Here is a 14,865-nt window from a genome sequence, read left to right as displayed (position 1 = left end):
GGCCGGCCAAGGTCAAGCCCCGCCTCCCCGCCCCTTGACCCGGAAGCGCTGCCTCTCGCCTCCGCCGCAGAGAGAAGAAAGGAGAGAGCGGCCTCCTTTCCCGGCGTGGGAAGCTTCCGGGTTCGAGTGCCTGGAAAAGAAGCCATTTTGAGGAAGGAGAGGGGCGGGTCCCAGAAGAGATTTCTCCCGGGTTGGGTTATTTCCCAGCCAGGACCCCCACAATCAGAGGAATTTTGTGCCCTAAAAATAAAATAAAATAAACACTCAGGGCTTATTTCTCACGAAACATTCCCTTTTTTTTTTTAGTTTAAACATCTAAAAAAATAAAAATTGTCCTCTTAAAAGGATATGCAATGAAATTCAACCAAGGGGAAGCGGGGAAGTCACTTAACAAAGTTAATAAGTGTAATTTTCAATAAGGCTGTGATTTATGTTTGTTTGTCTTATGTGTTTGTTTGTTCATAATATTGTGAAAAGCAATAAAAAAAATGTGTCCCTTCTAGGCAAGTTGCTAATGCCAACAAAGGCTATTATTTCCACTGTGCTACTCCACGTTGCAGGATGGGGGAGCAGGAGCTGAGGCGGGGGGGGGGCTGAGGACAGCCCTGCAAAGTAGTCAGCTGCGAGTATTGCAGGGAGGCGAGGCAGAAAGTGGTCTTTGTGGAGTGATCTGCATAACTCAGCAAGGATGAAAGGTGTGCAAAAGGAGGAGGAGATAGCAGAGAAAGTGGAGGAATGATTGGCATCTGTCTTTGCTGCTGCTGCTGCTGCTGCATTCTCCCCTGCAAAAAACCCCACAATCCTCCAATTCTCAGCTTTAATTTAATTTATATATTTTTTAAAAAAGATAGAGGTAAGTTCCTAGCAGTGATAAAACTTGAGATACAAGACAAAATGTTCAGACATTATAGTAATCTTTTGTTTGGGAGAAACTACCCTTCTCTTCTGTTTCAGTGTTTAATCCTGCAGACATGCAAGGTAGTGCCTGAACTAATTTCCTAGCAGTCTAAAGTGGATCCAGTGCATCCCACACAGGGCTGCCAGACCACAAGGAAGACTGAAACAGGCACTTGAGGCAGTGGGATTCAGCAGGGGCTGCAGTGACAGCTGCTGCCAAGATCGTACCGGAATGACCCTGTTAGAGCAGTTCAGCATTGGGTAGAACAGTCTTAAATACTAGTTGCAGTGGAACCTCGGTTTTCTAATGTAATCCGTTCCAGAAGACTGTTTGACTTCTGAAATATCCGAAAACAGAAAGCGGAAGCCTCAATTCAATAGGGAAACTCAAAACGGAAGCCACGCCAGACGTTCGGGTTCAGAAAAAAACGAACCGGAGCATTTACTTCCGGGTTTTCAGCATTCAGGAGCTGAAATGTTTGAAAATGGAGCCGTTCAAGAACCAAGGTTTGACTGTACAGTGGTACCTCGGGTTACATACGCTTTAGGTTACAGACTCCGCTAACCCAGAAATAGTGCTTCAGGTTAAGAACTTTGCTTCAGAATAAGAACAGAAATCGGGCTCCGGCAGCACGGCGGCAGCAGCAGGAGGCCCCATTAGCTAAAGTGGTGCTTCAGGTTAAGAACGGACCTCCAGAACAAATTAAGTACTGTACTTAATCCAAGGTACCACTGTACAGTAAGATAATGTTACAAAGTAACAAAGTAACACATTGCAATGAGGTTCAGTCCTTTATGTAGTTCAGTAACTGTTCCTCTGGTCCCAGAGGGGCTTCCTAAGCTTGTTCACCATTGAAAACTTATCTGTAGCCACTGCTCCTCTGGCTTCTCAAGATTGAGCCTCCTGCTATGAGAACTCTGCAGCTCATGTTTCCAGAGATGAGTCATCAGGGTAGCTTATCTCACACCAATGGATAAACACCTTCCTTTTCTGCCGCTTCTGCCAGAGTGGAACCTTTTTGCCTAAGGCAAACTTCCCGTTACAGTATTTTAAATACAATGCCTTCAAACGCGGCATTTTATGTACATAATATCCAGGGGTCAGCAAGGTTTCCCTTGCCTGGGCCAGTTTGCTCCAGCAGAGATCCCTTCATGGGCCGCATTGGGTGTATGTGTGAGATTTTGACCAGCTTCGGCCCATCTGAAGCTGAAGCTGATATAGGCTCGCCTTATCTTGAGCCCACGCAGAGCGTCGTCACACACAGCGGAAGGATAAGCAGTATGTGCCACATTCTTAACTTTATTTACACTTCCAACAAACGTGCATCTTGCCTCTGCGAGAGCAGAGAAGCAACTCCTCTCGGAAACAAAGAACACCGAGAGAACAGTGAAAAACAGGAAACCAGTGTACATCACATCCAGTCTCCCATTCCCGTGGGAATCCAACAGTAACTCTGACTGTGGAATGCAAAACAATGTCTTGTGACTGCAGTTGCTGCTCAGTGAGGGAAATAGAAACCAACAGTATGCTCATGCGCGTGCGCCCGCCATTTCCAACACCTGCGTCTGCACAGACGCAATTTTCAGCATCTGCGCATGCGCAGACACGATTTCCACTGCCGCAGAAGCGAGTCCCTATGCTGTGCTGTGCCAGTTTAACGCAGTGCACGGGGACTAGCCGAGGGGGCGGCTTGGTTCAGGGGTGGCCCATGGGCTGGTTAAAAGACCCTTGTAGGCCTCTTGCGGCCCATGGGCCTTAGGTTGCCGACCCCTGTTCTTATCCAAGTGGCATCCCATTGTTGTTGTTGTTTCTCCGATAAAGAAAACAATGCCCGACCTGAAGAATTTGGAGCAAATGATTCAGCAGAGGAAACACAGCCCAGAATAACTAAGGAGATAGTACAAGAATACTTGGCTAGTCTAGATGTATTCAAGTCTCCAGGGCCAGATGAACTGCATCCAAGAGTATTAAAAGAACTGGCAGATGTGATTTCAGAACCACTGGCAGTCATCTTTGAGAATTCCTGGAGAACAGGCGAAGTCCCGGCAGACTGGAGGAGGGCAAATGTTGTCCCTATTTTCAAAAAGGGGAAAAGAGAGGACCCAAATAATTACCGCCCAGTCAGTCTGACATCAATACCAGGGAAGATTCTGGAGCAGATCATTAAGCAAACAGTCTGTGAGCACCTAGAAAGGAATGCTGTGATCACCAATAGTCAGCATGGATTTCTGAAAAATAAGTCATGTCAGACTAACCTGATCTCGTTTTTTGACAGAATTACAAGCCTGGTAGATGAAGGGAACGCAGTGGATGTAGCCTACCTTGATTTCAGCAAGGCATTTGACAAGGTGCCCCATGATATTCTTGTAAAGAAGCTGGTAAAATGTGGTCTTGACTATGCTACCACTCAGTGGATTTGTAACTGGCTGACTGACCGAACCCAAAGGGTGCTCATCAATGGTTCCTCTTCATCCTGGAGAAGAGTGACTAGTGGGGTGCCACAGGGTTCTGTCTTGGGCCCGGTCTTATTCAACATCTTTATCAACGACTTGGATGATGGACTCAAGGGCATCCTGATCAAATTTGCAGATGACACCAAACTGGGAGGGGTGGCTAACACCCCAGAGGACAGGATCACACTTCAAAACGACCTTGACAGATTAGAGAACTGGGCCAAAACAAACAAGATGAATTTTAACAGGGAGAAATGTAAAGTATTGCACTTGGGCAAAAAAAATGAGAGGCACAAATACAAGATGGGTGACACCTGGCTTGAGAGCACTACATGTGAAAAGGATCTAGGAGTCTTGGTTGACCACAAACTAGACATGAGCCAACAGTGTGACGCGGCAGCTAAAAAAGCCAATGCAATTCTGGGCTGCATCAATAGGAGTATAGCATCTAGATCAAGGGAAGTAATAGTGCCACTGTATTCTGCTCTGGTCAGACCTCACCTGGAGTACTGTGTCCAGTTCTGGGCACCACAGTTCAAGAAGGACACTGACGAACTGGAACGTGTCCAGAGGAGGGCAACCAAAATGGTCAAAGGCCTGGAAACGATGCCTTATGAGGAACGGCTAAGGGAGCTGGGCATGTTTAGCCTGGAGAAGAGGAGGTTAAGGGGTGATATGATAGCCATGTTCAAATATATAAAAGGATGTCACATAGAGGAGGGAGAAAGGTTGTTTTCTGCTGCTCCAGAGAAGCGGACACGGAGCAATGGATCCAAACTACAAGAAAGAAGATTCCACCTAAACATTAGGAAGAACTTCCTGACAGTAAGAGCTGTTCGACAGTGGAATTTGCTGCCAAGGAGTGTGGTGGAGTCTCCTTCTTTGGAGGTCTTTAAGCAGAGGCTTGACAACCATATGTCAGGAGTGCTCTGATGGTGTTTCCTGCTTGGCAGGGGGTTGGACTCGATGGCCCTTGTGGTCTCTTCCAACTCTATGATTCTATGATTCTATGATTCTATGATTCTATGTTTAGTCATTTAGTCGTGTCCACCTCTTTGTGACCCCCTGGACCAGAGCACGCCAGGCCCTCCTGTCTTCCACTGCCTCCCTCATGCTGGTAGCTTCGAGAACACTGTCCCACCATCTCATCCTCTGTCATCCCCTTCTCCTTGGGGCCTCCATCTTCCCCAACATCAGGGTCTTTTCCAGGGAGTCTTCTCTTCTCCTGAGGCGGCCAAAGTCTTGGAGCCTCAGTTTCGGGATCTGTCCTTCCAGTGAGCACTCAGGGCTGATTTCCTTCAGAATGGAGAGATTGGTTGGCTCTTCTTTATGGTCCAGCTCTCACTCTCTGATTTCCTTCAGAATGGAGAGGCCTTGAACCTTGCAGAACTTGTACCACCGAAAGAGCAGGGGAACATAAATTCAACCATGGATTTCTGAAAAATAAGTCATGTCAGACTAACCTGATCTCGTTTTTTGACAGAATTACAAGCCTGGTAGATGAAGGGAATGCAGTGGATGTAGCCTACCTTGATTTCAGCAAGGCATTTGACAAGGTGCCCCATGATATTCTTGTAAAGAAGCTGGTAAAATGTGGTCTTGACTATGCTACCACTCAGTGGATTTGTAACTGGCTGACTGACCGAACCCAAAGGGTGCTCATCAATGGTTCCTCTTCATCCTGGAGAAGAGTGACTAGTGGGGTGCCACAGGGTTCTGTCTTGGGCCCGGTCTTATTCAACATCTTTATCAACGACTTGGATGATGGACTCAAGGGCATCCTGATCAAATTTGCAGATGACACCAAACTGGGAGGGGTGGCGAACACCCCAGAGGACAGGATCACACTTCAAAACGACCTTGACAGATTAGAGAACTGGGCCAAAACAAACAAGATGAATTTTAACAGGGAGAAATGTATTGCACTTGGGCAAAAAAAATGAGAGGCACAAATACAAGATGGGTGACACCTGGCTTGAGAGCAGTACATGTGAAAAGGATCTAGGAGTCTTGGTTGACCACAAACTTGACATGAGCCAACAGTGTGACGCGGCAGCTAAAAAAGCCAATGCAATTCTGGGCTGCATCAATAGGAGTATAGCATCTAGATCAAGGGAAGTAATAGTGCCACTGTATTCTGCTCTGGTCAGACCTCACCTGGAGTACTGTGTCCAGTTCTGGGCACCACAGTTCAAGAAGGACACTGAGAAACTGGAATGTGTCCAGAGGAGGGCAACCAAAATGGTCAAAGGCCTGGAAACGATGCCTTATGAGGAACGGCTAAGGGAGCTGGGCATGTTTAGCCTGGAGAAGAGGAGGTTAAGGGGTGATATGATAGCCATGTTCAAATATATAAAAGGATGTCACATAGAGGAGGGAGAAAGGTTGTTTTCTGCTGCTCCAGAGAAGCGGACACGGAGCAATGGATCCAAACTACAATAAAGAAGATTCCACCTAAACATTAGGAAGAACTTCCTGACAGTAAGAGCTGTTTGACAGTGGAATTTGCTGCCAAGGAGTGTGGTGGAGTCTCCTTCTTTGGAGGTCTTTAAGCAGAGGCTTGACAACCATATGTCAGGAGTGCTCTGATGGTGTTTCCTGCTTGGCAGGGGGTTGGACTCGATGGCCCTTGTGGTCTCTTCCAACTCTATGATTCTATGATTCTATGATTCAACCCATCGTGAGCCAATGTGGCGTAATGAATAGCTTATGCTTGTGAAACGTGGACCACTTGTAAACGCCATCTCCAGCTCCTTGAAAGATTCCATCAAGGGTGTCTCCAACAATTTTTACACATCCCTTGGGAAGACAAGCAAACTAATGCTAGTGTACTGGAAGAAGCGAAGATCACTAGTGTTGAAGCAATGATTCTTCAACATCAACTTCATTGGACTGGTCATGTTGTGCAAATACCTGATTATCGTCTTCCAAAGCAACTCCTCTATTCCAACCTAAAAAATGGAAAGTGTAATGCTGGTGGTCAACAAAAGAGGTTGAAAGACTCTTTCAAGGCAAATCTTTAAAAATGTAGTAGAAACACCGACAACTGGGAAACACTTGCCTGTGAGCAGTCCAATTGGACAACAGCCTTGACCAAAGGTGTCATGGGCATTGAAGACACTCGAACTCAGGACGCAAGGGAGAAACGTGCTAAGAGGAAGGCACGCTTGGCAAACTCTCACCGTGATCAACTCCCGCCCGGAAACCTATGTCCGCACTGTGGAAGGATGTGTGGATGGATCCAGGATTGGCCTCCACAGTCACTTATGGACTCACTGTTAAGACTGTGCTCATGGAAGACAATCTTACTCCCCTATGAGTGATTGCCAAAGAAGAATGGATAGAGAGAGACCAGGGTTCAAATCACAGGGTGACCTTGAGCTAGTCACCACCTCTTATATAATAATAATAATAATAATAATAATAATAATAATAATAATAATAAATTTATTATTTATTATTTATTATTTATTATTTATACCCCGCCCATCTGGCTGGGTTTCCCTAGCCACTCTGGGTGGCTTCCAACAGAACACTAAAATACAATAACCTATTAAACGTTAAAAGCTTCCCTAAACAGGGCTGCCTTCAGATGTCTTCTAAAAGTTTGGTAGTTATTTTTCTCTTTGACATCTGGTGGGAGGGCGTTCCACAGGGCGGGCGCCACTACCAAGAAGGCCCTCTGCCCAGTTCCCTGTAACTTGGCTTCTCACAGGGAGGGAACCGCCAGAAGGCCCTCGGCGCTGAACCTCAGTGTCTGGGCAGAACAATGGGGGAGGAGACACTCCTTCAGGTATACTGGGCCTTTGAGGCCATTTAGGGCTTTCAAGGTCAGCACCAACACTTTGAATTGTGCTCGGAAACGTACTGGGAGCCAGTGTAGGTCTTTCAAGACCGGTGTTATGTGGTCTCGGTGGCCGCTCCCAGTCACCAGTCTAGCTGCCGCATTCTGGATTCTCCTAAGCATCCTCACCGGGTTATGTGAGGATGAACTGGGTAGGAGGAGAACCATGTACTCCACCTTGAGCTCCTTGGAAGGAAAAGGTGGTCTATAAATCTAATAAATAACCCCATTGGGTGGTGTTTCATACCCCCTGCGTTGGTTATTGGACAACTCTTTCTTTCCCTTCCTGGTACCATGAGAAATCTCTTCAAGGGCCTCTCTGCTTCACAGAGAGTTGCTTCCTGATTGGATAGTCAGGCAATTTCTCTTCCCTGAGAAACGCAGAGTTATCGTGAGGTTAAAAATAGGCCTTCCTTGAGGTTGTGCTGCTGGAGATGACATTGGGATCTACGTTGGAGGACAGATAATTCTGACACTGATTAAGGCAGGCAGGACTCCTTAAAGCCAGCTCAGAAGGTGAGCTGAAGAGGAGACCCTGTAGCAGCGGCCAAGAGCTAATGACACAGTTGGCTCCAACTGGAGTATGAGATAAACAGCACTACCCATTCCCCAGCGAGTAGGATTTACAAGGGGGGGCATATTGTGTGCTAATTAGATGAGATCATAGACTTACTCCCTGGAAGATTAATTTGATCTCCACCCTTCCCTGGACACTCGGCTGACCTGGCTGTTGAGTTCGTCTTCTTTGCAGTGAACCCTGTCTTCATATACTGTAATACAAACCGCTGCATTGTTTCCAGAACATGTTCTCTTCTCTTTAGCCATGATTGCTTGCAGAAAAGTGCAACCATTTCAGAGACGTGGAATCTGCCTCGTTGCATCCCTGTCTCCACTGCAATTCTATTTTCAAGATTTTCACATCAGGCACCGACTAAAATCCTACAGCCCCTCTCAAAAGGCAACCAGTATTTTTTATTTTTTTATTGCAATTTATTTAGATGCTTGAATGAATACAAAGGGGAAATAAAGATTACAAATTATCCATACTATAACAATGTGTCATATATTAGAACTGGTATAAATGAATACAACGGCATTTGTTATTTGTATGAAGATTGGGGAAGTCGTGGAAGGGAATTTGGGTCAACTTTAGAAAAAGGTTTTAAGAATGAGTACTGATGTATAAATATTGATGTTTATAAGGTAAAATTGGCTTTTTTAAAATGAACTAAATAGAAAAAGGTAAAAAATTAGGGATAAGAACTTGCTGAACTAACAATTTGAATTGGAATATAAGAAGGGGAGGTGTGGGGAAGTCAGGGAAATATGTTATAGAAAAATAAGGATTGTGAACTCTATGTGTTTTTAAACTTTTTTGTTTTTCTTTTTTGATTTTTTTAATGTATTAAAGTGGAAAATTTCAATAAATATCTTTAAAAAAAAATGAATACAACGGCATGTTGGTGTTAACTAAAGATAAAACGAAATATCCAAAAATGCAGCACTCATTTCTGTATGCTGCTTTAACACAGTACACTTTTATACAGATCTAAAAGGTGTCAAGATTAGTAGCTGCAAACTTGTTTCTTGCACGTGATGTTTTTTTAGCTTAAAAGATTTCAGAAAATGGCTCAGAAATACATAGTCATCAGTTGTAACGTCAAGGATATTCAAGAACAAGAAAATTCTATAATACAATAGAGTCCAGATATACTTTTATGTTTATGTTGCTGGCCTCTGTTTTGAGATTGTACAAGGTTATGTGCAAAAACTAAGTCTGTCAAAATTCTTACTAAAGCAGTTTCAAGCTTTTTGATAGGTAAACTAGATACAGTGGTACCTCGGGTTAAGTACTTAATTCGTTCCGGAGGTCTATTCTTAACCTGAAGCTGTTCTTAACCTGAAGCACCACTTTAGCTAATGGGGCCTCCTGCTACCGCCACGCCGCCGGAGCACAGTTTCTGTTCTCATCCCAGTGGCGTAGCATGGGGGGTGCAGGGGGGGCCGGCCGCACCGGGCGCAACCTCCTGGGGGGGGGGCGCTCGCACTCACAGCTCTCTAGTGGAAGAGACTCGAGTGCTAAAATCCACGGGTTAGGGGGCGCAAATCACTTGCCTTGCCCCGGGTGCTGACAACCCACGCTACGCCACTGTCTCATCCTGAAGCAAAGTTCTTAACCTGAAGCACTATTTCTGGGTTAGCGGAGTCTTTAACCTGATGCGTATGTAACCTGAAGCCTATGTAACCTGAGGTACCACTGTACAGCATTTATTACACAGCAGGGCAACATGAAATCTATGATGGGTACACAAGAACAATAGCATAAGCAGCACTTGAATAGGTCTAAAAAACTGTACGAATATACATTTCAACTATTCAGAATGATACATGGGGGGAAAAAATTCCCCAGAATCCTACCCTACACATTTAATTTGTAGGTCATATGTTTGCCCTAAAGCTACCACGTGAAAAAGGGCAATGTTGAAAAAGACATACAGCTGAACATATACAGAGTGAAATATTCTGTGATAAAAGATGCATTTCATGTCTGTCACTAGCAACATGTTGGACACAGCCATAGCTGTCAACCGTCCCTTATTTGGCGGAAAGTCCCTTATCCCAGCGCCGTGTCCCCCTGCTGTCCCTTATTGATGATGTCCCTTAAATTTCCCGGGTTTCAAAGGAAGCAGCTCCTCTCCCTCCCTCCCTCCCTGCCGGCCAGGGAGGAGGGAGGCTCCAACTGTGTTGCTTGGCTGCGTTGCTCACCCAATAAGGAGTCTAAGAACGACTGGGGGGTGGAGCTTGCATGCCTTGTGCCGATCAAATCGGCCGCGTTGCCTGGGGACTTGCCTTTGCTCAGCGCTTCCCAGCGGAGAGGTGACGGTGGTTTCCCTTGCTGCATCCCCTTTGCCGGGTTGCTGTGCTGTGGGAACCACCACTTGAGGCTTTGTTTGGCTGCTGGCTGGGCTTTCTGCCTTTGGCTCGGAGGGGCTCAGGAGTCGAACATACCTGTGCCCAAAAAAATCCCTTATTTTGGCTACTGATCCCTTATTTTTGAGGCTGCTGGTCCCTTATTTTCAAATCTGTAAGTTGACAGCTATGGACACATCCAATTCCCGTGGTATAAACGATGATGAGATTCTCCCCTAGTAATGCTCATGCAGTGCCGGCACATTGAACAAAAGCTCTGTATATCTTTAGTAAAGGAAGAGCAACAATGTGGTCCTTTAAAGCAATGTAATCCTTTTAGTTTCTGCTCCAAGCTTTCTCTGCAAAAACCCACTCCTTTCAAGATGAATCAGAGCAAATGTCAATTTGGGTTTTCTGCAGATTGACATTTGCTCCAATTGAGCTTTAAAGAGCGGGTTTTTGCAGGGAAAGCTATGGAGAAAAAGAAAAGGGCAGACACAGAACTTTAAATTGCCTGAAAAGAGCAGAAGAAAGGTAACTGTTGGCATGCCCTTAGTATGAGTTAGTTACCGAAGTACCATTGATTTTGTCCCAGGCACATCAAAGCCATGAGATATACAGTGGTACCTCAGGTTAAGTACTTAATTCGTTCTGGAGGTCCGTACTTAACCTGAAACTGTTCTTAACCTGAAGCACCGCTTTAGCTAATGGGGCCTCCTGCTGCCGCTGCGCCGCCAGAGTATGATTTCTGTTGTCATCCTGAAGCAAAGTTCTTAACCTGAAGCACTATTTCTGGGTTAGCGGAGTCTGTAACCTGAAGCGTATGTAACCCGAGGTACCACTGTATTTCAGGGTCAGAATTAGGTGTTTCATTTTAATATAAGGGCTGAACACCCTCATACATGAAAGACATATCTTGCTGTTTATTTTATCCTTGTCCTCAGGCATTTTTAATATCGACGCTGTCTTGTTTAAATTTGTTCATGATTTCATCCACTAAACCACCTTCCCGCCTTCCCTTTTGTTTCAGTGAACTCTACAAAACTTTCCCAAATCAAAATGTTTCCCGCATCAGTTATGGACAGACCTGATAATCCGATACATTTGTTCATGGTGAGAAATGTCTGGAGTGAAATAAAATAGTATTGAATAATACTTTGCTTTTTTCTCTCCTAGAAGTCATTTCAGCACAAACATTTTCCATCAACTATTTTTAAAAGTCATTTTGTATCTTACGTGAAAGTTTACAGCCCAGTTTTATGATTTCATAAATGGTTTTTAACTTTGCTATCATAATGGCTAATCAATTAAGTGAGATTTAGAAAAATCTCCATGTCGGGATTGCCAGTACTCTCTGCAGTGCCTCTGAGATCAATATTATTTTTTGCACAAAACCGAACTTGTCCAGCCTTCACAGGCTTCCTCAACCTCGGCCCTCCAGATGTTTTGAGACTACAATTCCATCACCCCTAGTCCTGCTAGCTAGAGATCATGGGAGTTGTAGGCCAAAAACATCTGGAGGGCCGAGGCTGAGGAAGCCTGCTTCAAAATGTGTCATTTCCTTTTTTTCTGTCTGAATTCCCTTTTGAAGGGAAGCATCAATAAGTCCACCACTCTTTCTTTTCCTTTCTAAGCTCTTTCGTCTTCAAGCAGTTCACAAGCAGCAATCTATTCTACTTGGCTTAGACCTCACCCGAAATATTGTTTCCACTTCTGGGCACTACAGACTAAAAAGGATAGACAACGGGAACATGTCTAGAGGAGGATGATAAAGATAGTGGAGGGCCTGGAGACCCAAGTGCAGTGGCACCTCGGGTTAAGAACTTTATTCATTCCGGAGGTCCATTCTTAACCTGAAACTGTTCTTAACCTGAAGCACCACTTCAGCTAACGGGGCCTCCTGCTGCCGCTGCCGCACGATTTCTGTTCTCATCCTGAAGCAAAGTTCTTAACCCGAGGTACTATTTCTGGGTTAGCAGACTCTGTAACCTGAAGCGTATGTAACCTGAAGTGTCTGTAACCCGAGGTACCACTGTATCATGAGGAAAAGTTGAAGGAGCGTGGTATGTTTGCCCTGAAAAAGAAGTGGATATCAGTTAGCATGATTGCCATCTTCAAATATCTGAAGGGCTGTCCCATAAACAATGGAATAAATTTATTTTCTATTGTTTCACAGAATAGGACCTAAACCAATGAGATCAAATTGAAGGGGAAAGGGGGTTAGATTAAGCATGAGGAAAATTCCAGGTGGCCACAAGTCTTCAGTGGTGGAAGAGACTCATGTGGAATGTCGCACACTCTCTGTTAACAGAGGTTTCTCAGCAGAGGCTGGTTTCCGATCGTGGATGATACACTGGTGGATTGGGAATGTGCTGGATGACCTTTGAGGTCCCTTTGAATTCTATGGGTTTATGTATGGGTGGAGCCAGGATTTTTGTTGGGGGGAGGCAGGACTTAGTTGGGAGGCAGAGCCAACCTGATTGGTCACTTAACTGATTTCTATTGTTTTACTTGTGTCATAGTTTTGCTCCATCTTGATCTCCAGAGCAGACCTCAACATATAATTTGTAGAGTGCAAGCTCAAACACGATGCAGGGTTCCCAAATGATAACTCAGAGGCAATCAGCTCCATTCAGCAGAGTTTACTGAAGGTAAATGAGCATAAGAGTTCCAATCCATAAGCTCAGGATTGGCATAGCAAAAATCCAGCTGCAGGAAAGACTAAAACCTTAGCACTAAGCGTACTCTATACGGACCCCCACACCAGAAGGAAGGAGAGACAGACAGTGAAAACCAGGTTCCTCTGGGCTGCTATTGTACGCTGCATGACTTTGAGATGGAGAGATAACAGGACCAGTTTAAAGCAGCTGCAATCAGCTTCTCTGAAGGAATAACCCAAACGTCAGGAACCTTCTGCATGTTTCCAGGCGGAATAGAAACTTCCAGCTTGTATCACACAGAGAAGCTTCCAGAACCGTCTTGAATTAAATAGAATAGAAAAGATCTCTACACTCTAAACCAATATTTTCTGTACCAAAAAAACACACGACGCAAACCTGGCACTGGGGGGGTGGCAGCTGCCCCCCGCCCCCCTGGTTACGCCCGTGGTTCTGTGAACATGGTTGATAGGTGCATGGGAAATGAGGGATCACTCCAGATATATGGAATCCAGAAGCAATTCTAAATAAAAGAATGACCAAGTATTGGATTTCTCCAGGGTCATACCAAGGAGAGGATAGCGGGGAAATGATGCTGCAAGGGGCGTAGTCTGGGGGCCTGGGAGGAAGCGTGGCCCCAGACACAAAATTTTAAGGGGGTGCAAACCAGACACACACCTCCACACCACCCCAAGATCCTTATCTTGCCCTGCCTGCCACCAGGGGCTCTGGACCCCGGGGTGTGACCTGGCCCCGACGCTGCATCCCCAGCCCCCTTGCTGGATGGCCACCTACGGAGACGGGCAAGGGGTGAGCCCAGCATGGCTTGGCCGGGCATTCCTTCATTGTGGGTGTCGAGGGGATTCACCTGCCAAGGGCTGCGTGGGCTGGTTGGGCTCCCCCCTACGCAGGCAGGCTGGTGGCGCAGCGTTGACTCCAGTGGCGAGAACTGGGCTGGCTCCACTCACCCTCCACACCCCGCCACTCCTCACACGTGCCCCGGGCACCGACAAATGCTGCTATGCCACTGAAATACATGCATTGTTCTGAGCGGAAGTAGGTAGCTGAACAGCCATGCTCTTGAGAGCCCAATTGAAGTGTGAAACTGGTTACACTGAACAATGCACAAGCAAGAATGCTGTCTTCCAAACTCATAAATCAGGCCTGAGTTTAGGTTTCTACTGTGCCCAACTTCTCCGACTTCCCTCTATCCTCAATTTTACTGCGGTGCATCAGTGGGGACCAGGTGAAGTTCACTTGCCCTTTCCTCTCTCTCTCTCTCTCTCTCTCTCTCTCTCTCTCTCTCTCTCTCTCTTATATTCAAAACAAAAAATTTTTTTCCCTTCTAGTAGCACCTTAAAGACCAACTAAGTTAGTTCTTGGTATGAGCTTTCGTGTGCATGCACACTTCTTCAGATACACTGAAACAGAAGTTGCCAGATCCTTCTATATAGTGAGAAGGTGGGGAGGGGTATTACTCAGAAGGGTGGTGGGAATGGGTGATTGGCAGATAGCTGTGATGAGCCTGTTGACGACTCTTAATGACTGCAATAGGTCTTACAGGAAAAAGCAAGGGGTGAGAAGGTGAAAAATGGCTTTGTCATGTATAATGAGATAAGAATCCAATGTCTTTGTTCAGACCAGGTCTCTCCATGGTTTTAAGTTTGGTAATGAGTTGCAATTCAGCAGCTTCTCTTTCCAGTCTATTTCTGAAATTCCTTTGTAGTAAAACAGCTACTTTGAGATCTTGTATAGAATGTCCTGGGAGATTGAAGTGTTCTCCTACTGGTTTCTCTGTCTTGTGATTCTTGATGTCCGATTGATGTCCGTTTATTCTTTGGCGTAAGGTTTGGCCTGTTTGTCCAATATAGAGAGCTGAAGGACACTGTTGGCATTTGATGGCATATACAATGTTAGACGATGAGCAATTAGCCCAGCTGCTCGACGTGGGGATGTGGGCGAGGAGAGGCCAAGTCCGCGGGTCTCGCTTCTCTCCTCCAGGCTAGGCTGGAATTGAGAGAGAGGAAGGAAGTGGGGGCTGGCGGAGGGGCGGCCGATGCCCCGCCATGAAGAGACGGAAGGGGGGCACATGGGGATCCCAGC

The sequence above is a fragment of the Podarcis raffonei genome, chromosome 17 (assembly GCF_027172205.1).
Source record: "Podarcis raffonei isolate rPodRaf1 chromosome 17, rPodRaf1.pri, whole genome shotgun sequence".
NCBI lineage: Eukaryota > Metazoa > Chordata > Lepidosauria > Squamata > Lacertidae > Podarcis > Podarcis raffonei.
Note: the sequence above shows the minus strand (reverse complement) of the source record.